We start from the raw sequence: 20673 nt of genomic DNA, 5'->3' as shown, positions 1-20673 counted from the left end.
TTGAAGTAAATCTGTCAAGAACTTCTCGAGAGTTCTGGGAACAACGTTTCCCTTTTATATATTACATACATTTAGATATTATATGTTTTTAAAAAATTGTAGTGTAAGTCCATCTGACTGTTTATTGGAGTACCATGTAAAAATATGAAGTAAATTTGTCAAGAAATTTTCGAGATTACTTGTAACAACATTTCTCCATTATATATTATATATGTTTACATATTACATAAATTGAAAATGTGTAGCCAATGTGTGTCTGGAAGTTCATTAGAGTATCCACTAAGATGTGGAGTAAATCAGTCAAGCAGTTTTCCAGGTTCCTGGTAACAATGTTACCTCTTCTTATTTTAAATATGTATTCATATATTGATGTACCACGCACTAAGAATGTCAGGTTAGTTGTAAGAAAAGGCCTGAAGGCCCTAAACTTGTTAGGTAAAGTAAATGCTTAAATTAAGTCGAAACATAATATTATGACCACTAGAGTTGTTCATTCAAAACAAGCTACAATCGCTAAAAGTCAATAAGGCGCCATGGCTTGACTGAGATTCTGTGAAGTTCCATACAGAATTTGCAATTAAACCAGCTCCACCACAGACGACAGTTTAAGGCATTTCACAAGGAAGAGAACTTACCAAGTGATTGGTACAGAATGCAAGTCACACAAATCTACAAACTATGAACTAGTTGTGACCCACAGAACTTATGCAGTATATCACTCACTTCATTTTGTAGCAGAATACTAAGATGTAGTCAGAGGTCAAACATTATGACCTTTCTAGAACAACGTAACTTTCTGAATAAAAATCCTTAATAGTTCCAAAAACATCGATTCTGAAAAGCTTGTGACATGACTGCCTTTGTTGACAGTAGGTGGTCAGTGATTGACGTTAGGAGGGGCGAGCATCCCTGGGGAGATGGGCAGTCTTCACGGAAGTTGGACTTCGGCATTCTCTGTGCTTTTGTTGGCAGAGCCAATATCTGCCCTCACTTAGGACAGAGTATGCCATGCCACCATTTCCGTCCTCAGAGTATTATGGAGCATGACAGTTTTGTCTTTTCTGTAGGTACATCAAAAGATGGGACACTGTGGAGCAAACTGGCCAGCGTGATAAAGCCGCTGAATTTCGCTCCAAAATTTTAGTGTATCCTATGATGAGTCATTCTTGCACACGTGCTTGGTGCAAAGAGCCTGGTCAATCACGAAGACACTGCTCAAGAGGAGTACCAACTTCATGTTTGTTAATGTGCATTTTGTGCACTAAGAGTGAGAAGTTTCTGCTGTGTTCCTCCGTTTTTACGTTAAATAAGCGATATTCTCTTTCCCCAAATTGGCAACCACATTGAGTCTTCCTCTCCATGGAGAGATCTTTTTTTGAAGTTAGTTGCTGAGAGTTTTAAACTAATATTCTGGGCGATTCGTCTCCCAGCCGGGATCTGGTGCTGTTTGGCAGACGCTAGCTTATCTTTGGGGAAATATAAGTGTCACAGTTGCGGTAGTGTGATCGGTATTTTGAGCAGCTCGCTACTCACTTATTGTGTTGGTACCCAATGTTTGTGGCGTTTTTCCATAAATTTGATGAACACAATAGATACTTATAACAGAGACTTCAGTGATGAGTAATATATTCCGATTCAGTATTTGCAACTGTCTGCCAACCCTTGGGAAACTTTTAGAGTCCACGACTGTATTAACCACATAGTTTTGAGGCGAAGAACTCATCAAGCTATGTTCGGAGCGCATTTTTATCGGCAACCGAAGTTCCTTGAATGTTATTCGACAGAGAGAGAAAAAAATGAAAATCTGAGTGCTTAGGATCAGATAAATAGGGTGTTTGCGTAATGATTACCCAACACAACTTTGTACAGTACTTTTTGGCAGTCTAGCAGGATACAGTCGGGCGTTAGAATGGAGTGGCACCATTTCATACAGTCTTTGTAGTCGTTGTTCTTGGATTGCGTCTGCGAGACGTCTCAACTGTTGACAACAAATGTCAGCAGTGATGATTTACACCTCGAGGAAGCAATTCGTTGTACACCACACTGCTGCTGTTCCACCAGATGCACAACATAATCTTTTGTGGATGCGCACAGGTCTTTGTACTGGGAGCTGCTGCATTGTTTGGGCTTAACCACTCCTTTCTCTTCGTTACCTCAGCATAAGAACACCATTTCTCGTCACCAGTAATGATTCAGGATAGGAATGGCCTGTGTTTTTCACGAGCCAATGGACGACGAGCAACCAGAGATGCACATCCGAGTATGGGCACTCGCTGATTTTTCTGATTGTGGCTTTGTGGATGTGGTATCCATACACCCGATTTTTGAACCTCCCCCATTGCATGCAATTCAGCACATCTGCCAGTTCTCATTACAATTACTTGGATCATTGTGGATCAGTACGTCAGAAAGATCTTCATCAAACCCAGAAGGTCTTGCTGAATGTGTAGAGTCACTAATGTCACAACGATCCTCCTTAAAACGAGAAAACCATTTTCCTGTAGTGTCCTGTCCAAAAGCATTATCCTCATGCACGGCGCAAATGTTTCTGGATGTCGAAATTGTTCCGCCTTCTCCATTTGGCACCCCATTTTCTAGCGTCCACAGCTCCAAATGGCAATATGTAAAGTCAAGAAGCAACAGTGAATTACAAATAAAAATGACAGTGGATAAATAAACACATAGCAATCCGAATACCAACATTCTAAACAAAAGCACTTCGAATTTAGGCACCAACCTAACACTTTGCCATTCAACTGTCTGTTGCCTAATTGGTTATAATCCGTAGCCTTCTTATGTTTCGTTAATTTGGAATTTGGGATTTGCCCTAATGAGGGTCTCTTATTGCCTTTCCTCAGTATTGTCTTCCATATAAGTTGATACCTTCCTTATAGTGGTAGAGACATTTTGTTTTTTCATTTCAAATTTAGAGAACTTTGCTCTGTGTTAATTATACGTGAATTATTTGAGTCATTAAGAGCAAATAACGGTCTGTTACTCTTAGCCTTGACTTAGATTTCAAGATCCTTTAATGTCCTACAGATTTCTCATAGTTAGGTAGCTCACAAATGATAGATATAACGTATTGTGTTCGTGAGTAGTCGATCTTACTGCGATGATGCTTTCGTTGAGCGCAGGTGTGAAACTAAATGATGAGTTTCTTAAGAAATTTAGAGAAGAATGTAAACATTCCTCCTGCTCGTATTGTGTGATAACTGATTTGTTTACTGACTAGAGAGGAAGATTTCGATTTCACCTTGGTCCACAACTTGGTTTTGCATTGCTCCACTATACTTTAGCAAACAAACTTTTAAATTCTGCATCTACAGCAGTCTATAGTCTGAAGACCGGTGTATAGTGCGTGACAAAGGGTACGTCACATTCTACCACGTATTAAGGTTTATAACCCTTTCATTCACATATGGAGTGCGCAAAGAATGGTTATTTAAATGCCTTTGTGCATGCTGTATATAGTGCAACGTGGTCTTTGCGGTCCCTAAGGCTGCGATATGTACGAGGTTATATTAGATTCTTCATTAAACATTATTTCTTGAAAGTTAATGAGGAGGATTTTCCGAAATATTTTTCATTCATGTCACTCATTTTGAGGTGGTTTCTGGATCTCAGCATCTCAGTGACGCTCTCCTGCTTTACCTACGATTGTGTATATGTGATCTTTACTCACAATATCCATAGTGCCATGGTGCCATGGATAGAGGGCGGCAAGCTGATTACGTAATCAGTATCACAACGCGCGTCCTATGACAAAAACTTTCTAATGAGAAAGTGAAACCGATTTGCGACTGGATCAGAAATTCCCTAACAGGTGTGAAGGAGAACGTCATCTTGGATGGAGAGTGATGTGCCCCAGAGAGTGTCGTAGCATGGTTCGTGTTCATGATTACATTTCTGATAGCGGCTAGTAGGACTTGCACTCTCAGGCTTGTCGCAGATGTTTTACGGAACTAGAACAAACCTTCATACATCGTGCAAGTACCCTTACTACGTAATTGTTGGCTTTTCAGGGTGAATCACCTAAACCTTGCACCGCAGGAAATATTGCAGAGATGGAAAATCCTATTCATGTGCAGTTTTCACTGAATGGATTAGGATTAGTTATTACGGGATCGTATTTTTAGCCAATCAACAGATTGTAATAATACTTAGAAAGGGTATTTTTTGTGCAAACATACACTTTTTAACTGTAACAATGCCTATTGACATTAATAAACTAAAATTAGGGTAAATCAGAATATCATTGGTGTTTGTTGCAGTACTCTAGTGCAATTGATTTCCGAAGTATCGTATTTTAAAAAGTTCCCACATCGATGCATGTACAACACCCGCGGTGGCACACTCTAAAGAACAACACAAGGGCGTACACCAGTAACGAGACAATTGACCATCACAGGTTGTGCTCAGAATGACCACCGGCAGCGGCAACACACGCTTCCAGTCTGGTATGGAGCGACTGCTGCCCAAGTTCTAGCATTTCAGCGAAGATGTCCTAGCAGGTTGCAGTAACACGTCGTTGCATATCATCGAGTGTAATTGCTATGTTCTTGTAGACAGCGTCTTTAAGCTTTCCCACAGAAAAAAGTATGCATGTTCAGATCCGGGGAATGGGCCGGTCTAGGTACAGGTCCTCTGCGTCCAGTCTAACTATTTGGAAATAACTCGCAGATCCGTGCTGTAGAACTTCGATCACTATGGGCTGGACAGCCATAATTTTGATACCACAGGTACCCCTTAGTTTGCAGAGGAATGTCTTCTAGTATCCGTGGAAGATGGTCTCTTAGGAGGCTATCATATTTGTTCGCGTTCAGTGTTCCGTCTATGAAAACCGGGTCTATGAGTTGATGGTTTACTAACCCACACCAAATATTTACACTCCGCTGAACGCTTAAATTCTACCTCAGGAAGCCAATGGGGATTGTCAACAGTCGATTGGTGCATGTTTCGGCTGTTTACCTGGCCATGATTGGTAAACGTGTCTTCATCACTAAACAAAATACAAGATACATCTGAAGTATCCTCTCTTAATGCCCATATACAGAAGTTCTCATAATCGTTTCCACGCAGCTCTTGTTGGAGAGAGATGTGAATGGGATGGAACCTACGTCGGTAGAGAATGCGTGGGACACTTGGCTGACTCGTGCCACTTCCTCGTGCGCTTGCTTGGGAGCTGACATGCCGATCAGCTACAACAGTATAAAGAACATTAATTCGCCCTCCTGTCACTTGTTTCCTTCTGTTCCGTTGTCTAGATGTTACACTACCATTTTCACGTAACTGGGTGAAGAGGTTGACAAATAAATGCCAAGATGGTTGACGTCTATTGCGATATATATCCTACAAGAACGAACTACATTCCTCCTACACTCTCCATACACCATGAGCACTTTAGCTTTCTCTGCGTTGGTAAATCCATCGTCCACTCACGACCTACTGCTTGGACTGTCACGCACTAACTGACTAGCAAGTCCCAGAGCACTCAAGGTAAGCAAACATAGCAACATCGTACCTTGCAACTACGCACGTTGAGTGACACAATGAAGTGTCGGGCTGGAAAGTTTTCAAAATACGATAGCTCGTGGACTACTAGCACTAGGGTCCTGAAACAAACACCACTGATATTTTAATGTACCCTACTTTTAGTTTGTTAGTGTCAATAGGCAATGTTCCATTTAAAAAGTGTACGTTTACACAAAATGTAAATTTTCTAAGCGTTATTATAATCTGCTGACTGATTAACAGTAAAAGACCCTGACTGCCAATACATTCTGCAACAGCCATACCTCAATAGCACTTCCCATTCTGCAATAATCATCTAAAACTACCACCTCAAAGGTGGTAGTTTTAGATGATTATCCTGCATACGTAGATGTACGTACCCTTACCACATAGTTATTCCCTAGTACATATGTAGATGTGTATACAGGAAGTCAGGGATAAGTGCGTATATTGTGATCATTGATACCATAATATGTTGTTTTCTCTCTCTGTCTAACGGCCTTCCTACAGACACGTCACATAATTTACTTCTTGATATTTTCTGGATGGTCGTGACTGTACCACTACGTGGACTACGCCTGATAGTATAGACTAACCATGTTGCACCTTAGCCTGCTGGCCAGGGGAAAGTAAGCGTTAATGTCTTGCTCGTGCTACATATACTTGCAGGTACTAATCAGTCCAAAAACGTACTACTCCTAATAACCATCATTATTGGCCCGCAAATAAAGTAAATACTGATTTAATGTTGTACAGTACACTTCCGTCTGTCACCAGTAATAAATTTGCATTTACACCCCTAACTCTATATAGCTGGAGCCATAGACACAACAGCTGCTGCTCTCACGCTTACCGAGTGAAACCCACTAGTTGCTCATTGCCAACCTACCAGAAACGCACTGCGTCCTAATGCCATGCATTGCTGTACCTGAGTAAAATGTTGTCTATCAATATTCCAGTATTCAGAACTGTTCTGTTTGTCTTGATGTACTAACGAAACCCGGCCAAGTTGTCACGATACTATCAACAACATAACGGACATATTATTCTAAAACTTACTATGTAACTGAAAGATGTCTTACGAGTAAGTTATTAAATACCTACAAGAGGTAGTCATGAAGTTTTAACCAAAGCGTCGAAAAAATGTACACAATTAATGTCTGGTTTATTTGCAGGCACATGTCTGCACTTTCAGTACACATTGAAGTCTCCTTACCACAGTAGCGTAGCATGCTTCTAAAGGGGCCAAAACAATATGGCGCAGTTTATCTTAAATTCTAGAGTTGGCTGTGCTGTTTAATGTTTCGGCTCCCCTAGTGGTGTGCTTCGATACTACGTCACGAAAATTTCGATGTGTACCAGGACTTCATATACACACGGTGATTCACGCGCTACGCCCAAGATGGCCTGATTATTTTCATTCCGTTCTCTTCTATTTCACGTAACTGTTTGTCGGTATTTAACGAAAGGCATTCTGACGCATGCAGGTATTCTGGTCGAACGACAGTGTTGTAGTGCTGAAGTTTTGCATTTAGGGAAACAGCTTTCTTGTTATACAGGTTTTTGTGTTAATTGAAAACCGCCCCTATTTTCCTTGCCCTTGCCCTTGCTATTTTATTCATATAAAATTCCAGTTTTGTAGCCAATGCTTTAAACAGTCTAACACAACTAATTGTGACGATATTCTTTCTAAGTAATTAATATGAGATAGCTATCAAAGTGAGTAGGATTAGAAATGGATCACCCATAAAGCTCTCCAGTGCGCGACAAAAATGTTGTTAACTACAACACTGATCTGGGATAGCAATAACATACTTTGTTTCACAGTTACCAACATTCATCAGTGACATACGTGTCGTTATTCGGCTAATGTTACCCATTCACCGCATGTGAGCGGGAACAAGTTTCAAACTGCGGAAATTTTGTTATCTCTGGCCCGAAAGCATTTGATTATCCCATTTCGCATTCGCATATTTTGTCAGTGTTAACGATGAGTGAAGTGCATACAGACCATATCAATAGTACACATCACATGGCGCGATCCTGAGCTACGCATTTCTGGCGGCGAATGCCGGAATTTGCTATCGTTCGATTATTCGACAGCGAACATAACTCGGCAAAAAATGAGACTACTCAAATTGCGAAGGAAGTAGCTGTCGCGATGTATGAGTGAATGAACAGATGAAACGTTTTGACGTGACGCATAATTGTGATCCAGACCGCTTGCTGTTAAGAAGTCTCTGAGACAGTGCATAGCTTACTTTTGATGCATGCTATCTGCTGTAACGAAACTACAATAAGTTTTACAAGATAGGTGTATGTAATCAGAAGAAGAAATTGTGTGATAGTATGTGAAATGTACTGTCAGATACGAATATGAACAACCGTCAGCTGTATAATGCGATGATGACAATGGAAATTTGTACCAGACCGGGTCTCAAAGCCGGATTTCCCGCTTTATGAGAGCGGTCGCCCTAATCCCTTTGGTTATCCGTGCACGACTCACAGCCAGGTCCATACTCTCATATGCTCTGCGCCACAAGCTGTATTCGTAGAAACGTTATATAATTCCCGTACAGTAGAGGATATTTTAATTGAAAGTCGTCACCTGGTATCGCCGGATAAATACGAAATTGCAGTGCCTATGTTGTTCAGAAGAACGATGCAAAGGTCCTTCGGACATGCATAGGGTCCATGCGTCGTACACGGACAGCTCGCTTGAAGCGGGAAATCCGGGTTCGAGTCCCGACCCGGCACAAGTTTCACTGTCGTCACTCCATTATACAGCCGATGGTTGGCCGTATTCGCAGCTGTGAATCCATTTCATGCATTTCGTGACGGCTGTAGTCGCCGCAGTGTCTGTTGCTTCGGGCATGCATGTATGTAATGTGGTAACTAGTTTCTAACTACATTACAGGCCATTAAAATTGCTACACCACGAAGATGACGTGCTACAGACTCGAAATTTAACTGACAGGAAGAAGATGCTGTGATGTGCAAACGATTAGCTTTTCAGAGCATTCACACAAGGTTGGCGCCAGTGGCGACACCTACAACGTGCTGACATGAGGAAAGTTTCCAACCGATTTTTCAAACACAAACTGCAGTTGACCGGCGTTGCCTGGTGAAACGTTGTTGTGATGCCTCGTGTAAAGAGGAGAAATGCGTACCATCACGTTTCCGAGTTTGATAAAGGTCGAATTGTAGCCTATCGCGATTGCAGTTTATCGTATCTACATTGGTGCTCGCCTTGGTTGAGATCCAATGACTGTTAGCAGAATATGGAATCGGTGAGTTCAGGAAGGTAATACGGAACGCCGTGCTGGATCCCAACGGCCTCGTATCCCTAGCAGTCGAGATGACAGCCATCTTATCCGCATGGCTGTAACGGATCGTGCAGCCATGTCTCGATCTCTGAGTTAACAAATAGGGACGTTTGCAAGACAACAAACATCTGCACGAACCGTTCGACGACGTTTGCAGCAGCACGGACTATCAGCTCGGAGACCATGGTTGCGGTTACCCTTGACGCTGCATCACAGACAGGAGCGCCTGCGATGGTGTACTGAACGACGAACCTGGGTGCACGAATGGCGAAAGATCATTTTTTCGGATGAATCCAGGTTCTGTTTACAGCTTCATGATGTTCGCATCCGTGTTTGGCGACATCGCGGTGAACGCACATTGGAAGCGGTTATTCGTCATCGCCATACTGGCGTATCACACGGCGTGATGGTATGGGGTGCCATTGGTTACACCTCTCGGTCACCTCTTGTTCGCTTTGACGGCACTTTGAACAGTGGACGCTACATTTCAGACGTGCTAGACCCGTGGCTCTACCCTTCATTCGATCTCTGCGAAACCCTACATTTCAGCAGGATAATGCACGACCGCATGTTGCAGGTCCTGTACGGGCCTTTCTGGATACATAAAATGTTCGAATGCTGCCCTGGCCAGCACATTCTCCAGATCTCTCACCAATTGAAAACGTCTGGTTGGTTCAAATGACTCTGAGCACTATGGGACTTAACGTCTATAGTCATCAGTCCCCTAGAACTTAAAACTACTTAAACCCAACTAACCTAAGGACATCACACAACACCCAGTCATCACGAGGCAGGGAAAATCCCTGACCCTTCCGGGAATCGAACCCGGGAACCCGGGCGTGGGAAGCGAGAACGCTACCGCACGACCACGAGCTGCGGACGAAAACGTCTGGTGAATGGTGGCCGAGCAACTGGCTCGTCACAATACGCCAGTCTCTACTCTTGATGAACTGTGTTATCGTGTTGAAGCTGCATGGGCAGCTGTACCTGTACACACCACCCAAGCTCTGTTTGACTCAACGCCCAGGCGTATCAAGGCCGTTATTACGGCCAGAGATAGTTGTTCTGGGTACTGATTTCTCAGTATCTATGCACCCTAATTGGGTGAAAATGTAATCACGTGTCAGTTCTAGTATAATATATTTGTCCAATGAATACCCGTTTGTCATCTGCATTTCTTCTTGGTGTAGCAATTTTAATGGCCAGTAGTGTAGTATTGAAATAAATTTCCGTACGTATAGTATACTCATTAACGATGTCACACAAGTGGTGAAACAACTTTCGCTGAAGAGAATAAAAATAGTGTCCTTTACAAAATGAATCTTTCATAAAAACTATAATTACCATCTAAAATACGCTGTCTATTGGCGTAGTGCCCTCAGATTGTGATTCATACATTGTACAGACTGTCTGCTCCATTAGGATAAAACAGTATTCATGAGGGACCATTGCTTCATTTTTTTATTTTCCACGAGTGTAAATACTCATCATTCATAATTTTCCGCTTAGGCCTTCCAGCTTTTTAAACCAACGAACGCTGTCTGTTCGACCGAATGAAGATGTCATTCAGCTTTCAAAGGACGTATTTATGCATTGTAGGCTGCTTTCCGATGACGCACAGCATCTCTTCAAATTGCCGCACCATCATTCTGCACAAGCAACACACATACAGTATGAGCATTTAACTCGGTATCAAACACGAAGCGTAAATCATTTGACTATTTATTTTGTTGATCACTGTGTCACTGGCTGCATTATGCCCACATGTGGCGCAGTAATTCAGGGCGCATGCTTAACTGGTTAAAATAAGACAGGGACAATCAGTAGATTGTTGGCAGTGGTAAGTTTCTGCATCAAATAAACACTTGTTCCATAAAGAGCAAAATCGAATCACTAGTAATTATCATTAGATATCAGTGACATTCACACCGTTAATAATTTGATGCATTGTCTCCTCTTAGGCGCCTCCAAACATGCAAATTAGCACAGGCCAATGGTAGTTGTGTAAAACGTGTACGACTGATAATCTAACACGTTAAAATTGCTTTATTTACTGTATAAAGACAGTCGTGGTAGGACGGGACAGGGAAGTTACTCTGTTAATATTTTCTGTTAACTTATCAATGCAATGAATTGTGTAGATCGAAAAATTTAACTAGGAAAATTAAAAAGGCATCGTCTTTGCTTGGATGCAATCACATCTCAACAACAGGAAACATAGGGTCACAGTAACAGATATTACGAGGCAATAAACTAAATTCGAAATGAAGAAACATTAAATAAACTTATTGGATACAAGGACCACCTGTTACGCAAAACACTGTTTTTTCACGTGACCGAAATATGTTTAAGCACCTCTGTGCCATCATCAGTGGGTTTTCTTTATTCAGGAATATAAAACGTGAACATATTTTAAGTGATAACTAATGTAAGGAAATTAGGCCTAAAGGCAGTTTTTGTTATTAACATGATTTTACTTTACATTCTTTCGCAGGACCATTCCAGTCTTCTCCTGTACTGATTGCTTGTCACCTATGTTCAGACGATGTTAATGTGAGTTTTATTGGGGAGTTAACGCATTCCTTTACCTTTAAACGTAATTTTTTGTGGCATGATATTTGCTATCACTAAAGTTTTGCTGTGGCAGATCCTTTTTCTTCCGCGTTCTGATAAGTTGTTGAGCTCTACACAGAAATGCTAAACATATTTTGTAGAATTTTGGTTGCAACGAATGTTTTTCATTTTACCAAAACACAGTGTACATGTTGTTACTGTGAGTTCTAAGCCAGTCGGCGTTCGCTTATTCTCAAGTGAGTCTGGCGCCGAAATTGAATATTGTTTACTTTCTATCTCTCTCTCTCTCTCTCTCTCTCTCTCCCTCTCTCTCTCTCTCTGTGTGTGTGTGAGTGTGTGTGTTTTAGCTGTTGAGGTTGTTTTTTCTGTGAAGTTCCTTTCATGTGTTAAATAGTGTGCCCGTGCATAATGTAGTGTACTCATTTATAACCTGTTTACCTTCTGCTATCGCTTTCTGTATATGAATGTTCTCTCCTGTTGTTACTTTAAGGGACAAGGTGTTGCAGTATTGTAGTATTTTTGTATAAGTTTCTATTGTAGCTGGATGGTGGTTTTGGACTCTTTTTATCGGTCAACAAATTTGCTGTGAAAGCTGTTAATTTTCAGGACCCGGTGATGTTCTGAATATGATGTTTTAAAAAAATTCCTGCATATTTGTCGTATGTATACTGTCTGACAAATGTTGCATGATAGTTCATACATTCTTGATTTGTTATATTTATCTGTGGGTGTTTCCCATGCTCTGATATTTCCTGTTTTATGTTGTCTATATTGCATCCTATATGGAGTCCCGATTCTTTAATGTGCTGTCTGTTAAGTGAACGATTTTGTTATTGTAGGTGAGTGTTTGCCCTTTAGACCTGTGTGTGTGTTATTGTTTTGTTGCGTCTTGTGTGTTGTTAATGTCTTGTATTGTGTTGATCTGTGTTGTGTAGGGTCTTGTGTGTTTGTAGTCAGTTCATTACTTTTGCGTTTACGTATTTGTTGGCTTAGTTTCTCTATCACATGGGTGTCATAAACATTTTCCGCTGCTATTTGTCTTATTGTCTTTAGTTCCTCTGAGTAGTGCTGTTTGCTTATGGGTGTTCTGTTGATATACGGAGCATTAATCTGAAAGTTGGTTTCTTGTGTACCAACGGGTGGTTCGATACATTGTGAATGGTGGTCCTCGTCTTTCCCGGTTTCTTGCAGATGGTTAAGTCATGGGGATTCTTTGATTTTTGTATGGTGAGATATAGAAAATTTACCATGTTGCCATTACTGTTTCTAATGTGAAGTGAATTTTTATGGTGTGAATAGCTTATTTCATTGTTGAGATGTTCTTTGTGTGCTTGTGTGCGTGCGTGCGTGTGTGTGTGTGTGTGTGTGTGTGTGTGTGTGTGTGTGTGTGCTAGTGTGTGGTTCGTTGATCAGGCACGATATGTCAGCGACATAACGGTACCAGTATATAACTCTAATATTTTTTTGTTTGTTTTATTGTGTGTCCGAATATTTTGTTCTCAAGGTTATTCATGAATATGTAGGCTAGGAGGCCGCTAATTGATGATATCATTGCCATTCCTTCATGTTGAGAATAAAATTCCTTGTCGAACACAGCAGTTTTGTGCTGTTGTGGTCCAGACTATGGCTTGGGTCAAATGATAGAACAGTGTTTCACGTAACAGGTGGACCTTATGTCCCAACATTTTCACTGCAAACACGGCAAATACAAGAGCTGCAAATCCAAAAGATGATTGTTGAATAAAATGTTGCACGAAATTTCCAGGCATCCAGCTGGATCAAAACAGAGGTGGTACAAGCGTGTGCGTTTTTCAGCCAAAAGTATAAGGTCTTTCTGATTTGCATTTCGAAATGTCTCTCACTGCATTAACCTATAGGCGAGATTGTTTGCGTGTTTGGGATACCACATTCTGTCTTAATATTCCATCTTCTGCAAGGTCAGATAAGTATTTTTCCCATTGAAGTGTTCAGCTAGAGTATTATATAAAGTTAATAACGAAACCTTTTGTAGAGGGATAAAATTTGTAAATACCTTTCGAAAAACTTATCTTCACAATACGAAATGGTAGAGTTTAACTCCATTTCAGGTGGTTGACCATGAGGTAAAGGCAGAAAGACCGGAACGTTCTGCTCTTTTTAGATCATGATATTCACATTAATGCTATTAAAAATCCTAAATGTCATATATTTCCATTCCAATAAAGGCACAAGATGTGACTGTACCCACTTAGAGTAATTTCCATTGCTAAGAAAGGGGAAAGGCGTAATGGCTAAAGATACGCCACCTTTTATTTATCCTAAGGAAAAAAATCTGATAGAAAGAATCACCGCTTAGTCTTCTCTTTGAAATTTATGCCGGTTAGTTTGTAAATTGACTACAGACACATACTTTATCGGAGTATTTACGTTCAGTTCAGTCAAGGAATTTTACACGTAGCTGTAGGTTTGCTGCTTTAATGTACGAGTACAAATGTAAAGCTTGCTGATATATTTTTTCCAGGCACACCAAGAGTTTAAAAATTGTCCATTATTCCGTACCACAAGCTCAGGTTTTTTTTCAGATATAAATTACTGAACATGGTTCCCGTTAAGAGATCATCTTTAGACACTGGTTCTCTGTTGGAAATCTAGTTACATGAGAGACCGTTATACCGTTATCTGCCTCTCTTTTACGTGCTACGCAATTAATTTTTAAAGCTCTCACTCGTTGAAAGTTTTATTATCGTACACGGTTGTTGGGCTGAGCTAAAATCCACTCTTGGCAGCAAAGTCGAATACCCAGCAAAAGTTCTAAAGGGATTATGGGTGTGCATGCAAAAACAACCGCCTGAGGGATTAAAGGTTTGTGGTTCTTTTTTGTCCATCCATTAAAGACGGGCTGATGGTGTTTATCAGGGGAGAGCACTGGTTGATGCGCCCCCTAATCTTCTAAAATGGCCATTGCCTATTGTTGTTGGCCGCCGCATAAAAGTTTGAAGCTGAGTTTATGGGCGATAAGTGAATTACATCGTAAGACTTGGCGCGGCGCATTAGCGTTAATGAAAAAATCGTTGCGATGGAAGTGCCTAGCTGCCCACAACCGTGACGTCATACTCTGTTACAGAATAACTTAGGCTGCAAAATGTATTACGAGATAGTGACACCACACGAGATCTAGTAATACAGTTAATCTTCCCACTTGTGTCATTTCCAGTCATACGAGGAAGTTCTCTGTAATATTTGCGTTTAGCTATTTGAAGTGTTGACACAGCTATATTACTTACTTCATTTTTATTTCCAGTCGCTAATAAAAAGTAGTTATTGATGAAAAATGGCCGCTAGAATTCGAGTCCTCAACATAGATGTGCTATTTGTTTTAGTGCACTGTATACCCAAAACGTATTTTCTTTATACGAGTATTAGGGTCGACAGTGTTGAGACTGGTAGTCCAAAATCCCACCACAACGTATCCCATATACTTGATACCTCGTTATCCACGGGAAGTTATACCACATTCCTCTACCTTTCTACTCCTGTTTAGTGTAGTTTGCTGCCGCACGTCTCTTCCTGTTTTCGTCAGGGCGCTAAAGACGTAGCAGTTGTGCGCACAAACTACCCTGTCTTATATCTATCTATGTAGCTATCTACCTGTCTATTATCTTTTCTTACATCTTCATTATATCTTTTAACAATGCCCAGTTAACGATTGGATAACATGGACTGTTACGGCTGCTTAACGGAAAGATTGTTTTGCTGTAGGGTTGGCACTCGTTACTATCGAGATTTTGAAGTAGTCACATTCTTCAAAAAATTAAACCATTTATCTTTCACAACTATTTGTTTTCTGCTGTAAGCTGATGTATTGAGACGCAGTATTTTTTTAAAAATTTTACATTTAACATTTTTGTAAAATTAGTTACGGAATGTGCTAAATATGGTATCGAAGTCTTCCTATAAACAGTGGTTCCTTTAATTAGGCCAGAAGTGAGAGTGAGTTTCTTGATATACCTTGTTCAGTGAAGGTGGAGGGCGGAGAAAGGAAAGGAACTAATGACGTCATCTGCGACAGGGTTTTATGCGGAATCATCAGCGCCGAGACAAAATGTGTGCCAAACCGGTATTCGATCCCGAGATTTGCTGCTTAATAATCAGTTGCGTTAACCACTGCACCACCCGTACACAGCGTTTATGAGAGACTTCGCTGGCTATCTCAGAACCCTTCCCAGCCGAACCACGCTCGATCCTAGCGCCATCTATCAGCCGTCCCCATCCGTATCCTCCAAGATCGCTAATTTTAGATTCATGCTACATCTTTCTTTCACTTGTGCCTTTGTCCCGCAATGTTCGCGTGGTTACAACGGATTTGGCAAGGTTAATTTAAGGGGTGACCGGATGCCCTTCCTGCCGCCACCTCATACCCTCCTGGACGGAACCAGTGTACCCCAACTGTCTGCGTCTAGTGTAAACCATGAAATAGTGCGGAACTGCTACAAATGTCTGCGTGTCGTGTAACTGAGGCGCAACGTGGGGACAAGCCCGGTATGCACCTAGCGGATGTGGAAAACCGCCTAAAAACCACATCCAGGCTTGCTGACACACCGGCCCACGTCGCTAATCCACCGGGCGGATTCGATTCGCGGCCGGTGCGCCTACCAGAGTCCAGGAAACAGCGCGTTAGCGCTCTCGGCTAACCTGGCGGGTCAGATTCATGCTAGATGTCGAACTTAAATGTGCATCCGCACTGAAACACATTTTAGCTAAATAATGAAAACAGATTCCTGGCGAATTGAGCAAATTGGTCTACGAGGAAGTAGTCCGATTAATAACGAATAATGAAATAAAGGGAATTCTTGTTCTTGCCTGATAATGGGTGTAGCTTGGGCCAGTAAATATCCCTAATTGTTGGGATGGTTCAAATGGCTCTGAGCACTATGCGACTTAACTTCTGAGGTCATCAGTCGCCTAGAACTTAGAACTAATTAAACCTAACTAACCTAAGGACATCACACACATCCACGCCCGAGGCAGGATTCGAACCTGCGACCGAAGCGGTCATGCGGTTCCAGACTGAAGCGCCTTTAACCGCACGGCCACACCGGCCGGCAATTGTTGGGAGTAGCTGATTTCTGGTAACCGGGAGCTTTGTATGACGTTTATTTTCAGAAATCCACAGTAGTATTTAAATTACAGTTCAGTTTATGATTAACTTTAAAAAAGAGACCATTCATTGAGTATCGCCTGGTGACATTTCTCTTTCCAGCCGTAAATTGGTGACTGTATGTATGATGTCCTTCGATGTATGAACATAATAGCTACGCATTTTTTCTTCTGTTTTTGACATATCGTTTGTAAGCATACTGTGAAGGACACATACCAGCACAATACAATGGGAAACTTTCCTATCTGTGTCCATAGACTTGCTCGTGGTCTCACTAAAGCTATGAAGCAGGTACTGTCCTGAGGAAAGAAAGAGAGGGTTTTAAAAACGTAAGACAGAATAGGCAGTGTCATTAGTGAAGCCTACAAAACTACCCCGTAAACATAATATAAGGGAAAAATACTGTACTGTCACGGCAAAATTCTGCGTTAGTTTTAGTACATTTCGACCCTACAATGGAATTTTTATTAATGAAAGGCAGAAACTGTTATCATAGTAACAAAACATGATTTATGAAAGTAGAAAATGTAGGAGTCATAGAGAACCAACTCGTGAAGGGAAGGTAACATATGAGGCCTCCTAGCAACAAACAGACCTGAACTTCTCTAGTCAGTTAGCGTACAGGATGGTATCAGGATCGTAAGGCCGTGATAACGTCAATGACTACGGGTATTGCAACGAATTTTGCTTAGCAAGATTGACAGGACACAAACTGCAGAGTATCTGAGTACTCAACATCACATATTTCGTGCTGCAGCCGAAACATGTGAAGCAGAAATGGTAAAAATTCAAAAGCACAGTTGAATATGCCTCAGACGATTAAAAGGGCTTGCTGAAAAGTGATAACTCCGAATTTTTTGTCCTGCCCTCAAAATCGGTTGAGGTATTACATGGTACGCATATTATGCTGCCGACTTTACCGCTTCGCTTACGCAAGTGCAACCCTCTCCGGCTAGAAGGCCCTGAACTGCAACGTGTGTCATGGCGGTATGAAGTGCTATTATGGCGGGTGCATGAGAAACAGCGCGCTGTACTCGAGTTTCCAACAGCGAAAAATTCGTCCACACGTGGGGCACGCTCTCGTTCAGCACGACAGTGCCAGACAGCATACGAACGATGAGACATCTGCAACGATCCAGTGACTTACGTTCACTGTCAGCGATCATCCTCCATACAGTTCCGACTTGGTTCCCATCCCATTTTCATCTGTTTCCAAAACTTAAAGAACGCCATCGATGACTTCACTTTGACAGTGATGAAGTTGTGCAAGCAGAGGCGAGGTTGGGGTTCCCTCTAGGAAGTCAAACATTCCACAGTGACGGTATCAGCAAACTGATCTCTCTTTGGGAGAAATGGGTTCGCCGCCAGGGTGGCTACGTTGAGAAATAACGATAAAGATGTAGAATGTTAATAACATTTGTTTTATTCAAAAACCTTTAAGTGTTCTCACATGAAAAATTCGCTAGATCACTTTTCAGCACGCCCTTGTATGCTCCGACCAAGGTCTTAATCGATGGGAAAGAACTACCCTGGTTTAATAGCCGTGTTAGAAAACTGTTACGTAAGGAAAGAGCGCTTCATCACAGATTCAAGAGAAATCAAAACGTAGCTGACAAATTAAATCTGAACGAATCGAAAGTGAGCGTAAAGAGAGCAATGAGAGAGGCGTCCAATGTCTTTGAACGTAAAATTTTTTCATTCGATCTGACTAATAACCGTAGGAGGTTTTGGTCTTACGTAAAATAGTAAACGGTTCGAAAACACCTATTAAGTCACTCATTGACCACATTGGCACCGAAACGGAAAATGACAGAGATAAGGCCGAAGTACTGAATTCGGTCTCCCAAAACTGTTTCATCGCGGAATATCGTAATACGGTCCCACTTTCACTCATCGTACGAAACTCGAAATGGCAGATATTGACAACTGATTACAACGCGGAAAAAGCTACAATTGCTTTGTAGCGGAAAGTCAGCAGGACCAAATGAGATACCTGTAAGATTCTACAGAGGTAATACGAAAGAACCTGGTTCCCTTCCATCAGGAAGAAAGCGCAGATCAATCCAGTTCTCTAGCAGGATCTTAGGACAGGTGCACATAGTGATAGGCCTACATCGTTAACGTCGTTCTATTGAACGAGGGGCGTTAAATAATTAATGAAACACATTGTGTCCTGAAAGCAGCTGGACTGTATTCAGGATTCCAGTAGACCATAGTATTTCCCACTCTTTTCGTCACAAAACCATATTTTTCAACGTGATCTTCCTTCAATGCGGCTGTCTTCAGCCACCTTACTAGGAGGGCCTGCACGCCCGCATGCACCACTCCACTGGTCAATGTCGGAGCCAAAGTCTGGTATCAGTACTACCAACACAGACGTGTAGCTGTGCAGTTAGGTGTTTGATTGTCATCCGTCGACGAACTGGAGTGGTCCGCACATTCCAACATTGCAGGAGTTACCACTGTGTGGGGACGACCGGGGCGCGGCAGATCGGACAGGTGTCAGCGAACTTTAACGATGACGACACACGCCTTGCCCAACGACTCATCGTGCTTATGTTCACTGCCAGGTATCCGTAGACATTGTTCAAGCAGCTATGAATATCTGCGATCTCTGGTTTTCCGCCAAAAGAAACTCAGTGACAGCTCTCTGCTTGGAACGCACTTCCATTACACACTTCATTTTGAAGGCTACGTATAGCTCCGCCACCTATCGGTACTTTATGAAACTATAGAGGCTGAAGCGGGAATATTGCACGGTGTTCCACAACAAATTCCGCATATTTTCAACCGAAACTGGCCAAGGAAAAAGAATAAAAGACGTATTATATCACTCACTAATCGTCCCTCGTAAAACTATGGGACATGTTGTATGCTCATGTATTATAACATTGTCGGAGAACAAAATCCCCTCCATAAAATTCGACAGGTATTTCGCAGGCAGAGATCTTGTGAAACTCACGTCGTTCTGTTCGCACATGGATCCCACGGCGCTGCAGACATCAGCGCCCAAGTTGAAACCGTGTTGCTGGACTTCAGGAAGGCATTTGACACGGTCCGGCACTGCCCATTAGAAAAAAGAATACAAGCTTACGCGAATATCGGGCCAGATTTACAACTGGATTCAAAACTTCCTTGCAAAGTGAATTCAACAAGTCGCTCCCAACGAAACAAAATCGACAGATCCAAATGTAACATCGGGGGTACCCCAGAGAATTGTGATAGTATTGTAACTGTTTACAACGTGTGTAAATTATCTAGTAGAATGCGTCGGAAGCTCTTTAAGACTGTTCGCAGATGACGCAGTTGCCTAGAAGCTAGCAGCGGCAGAAGACAGAGGGAGCTAGATAGGACTGATTAATGCTCCAAGAACTGGTATTTGGCACCTAAACGTACATGTGGCACATATGTAGCAAAAGACATCCATTACTGCACAACCACAAATTGTAATCAAGGTAAAATAACTAGGAGTATGTATACGGAGCTATCTTAAGTGTACTGATCATATGAAACAAACAGTAGGGAAAGCAGATGCGAGACTGCGATTCATAGGAGGAATCTTAAGGACATGTAATTCATCCTGGAAATAAGTTGCTTGTCTGACCGATTCTTGGGTACTGTTCATCAGTCGTGGACTCTTACCAGGTAGGACTGACGGAAGAGGTAGGAAAGATCGAACGAAGGGAGGCACGTTTCGTGACGGGATAGTTTGGTCGATGCAGCACGTCTGTGACGTACCGTTGCGTCGTCAAGGTTCCCTTAATCAATATCAGCCATGACCTGAACACATCCCGCGCTATGACGCGCAGACGCTGAACACAGTGCGACCCCATTCATCAGCAGTCCATGCTTCTGGGTCCCAACACCACTCCAAACACAGCCATTTGTGTTGTGTTGTGACAGCAGTCTGTGCATGGGATGTTAATTCCTTAGTCTGGCTGCAGACTAGTCTGCAACCAATGGTGTGGGATCACATATAATGTGGTAGGGAGTCAATTACAAATTCTCAGATGGCGGAGCAGGTATGAAGAGTCTACGGTGTGCTTGGTGCACAGTATGGCGACCCTCGCTGTTGGTGATCAGACTTGGTCGAACTGAACATTGTCGGCAGACGTCGAGTAA

The sequence above is a fragment of the Schistocerca piceifrons genome, chromosome 6 (genome assembly GCF_021461385.2).
Source record: "Schistocerca piceifrons isolate TAMUIC-IGC-003096 chromosome 6, iqSchPice1.1, whole genome shotgun sequence".
NCBI lineage: Eukaryota > Metazoa > Arthropoda > Insecta > Orthoptera > Acrididae > Schistocerca > Schistocerca piceifrons.
The sequence above is the reverse complement of the archived record's forward strand: the minus strand, read 5'-3'. Positions refer to the sequence as shown.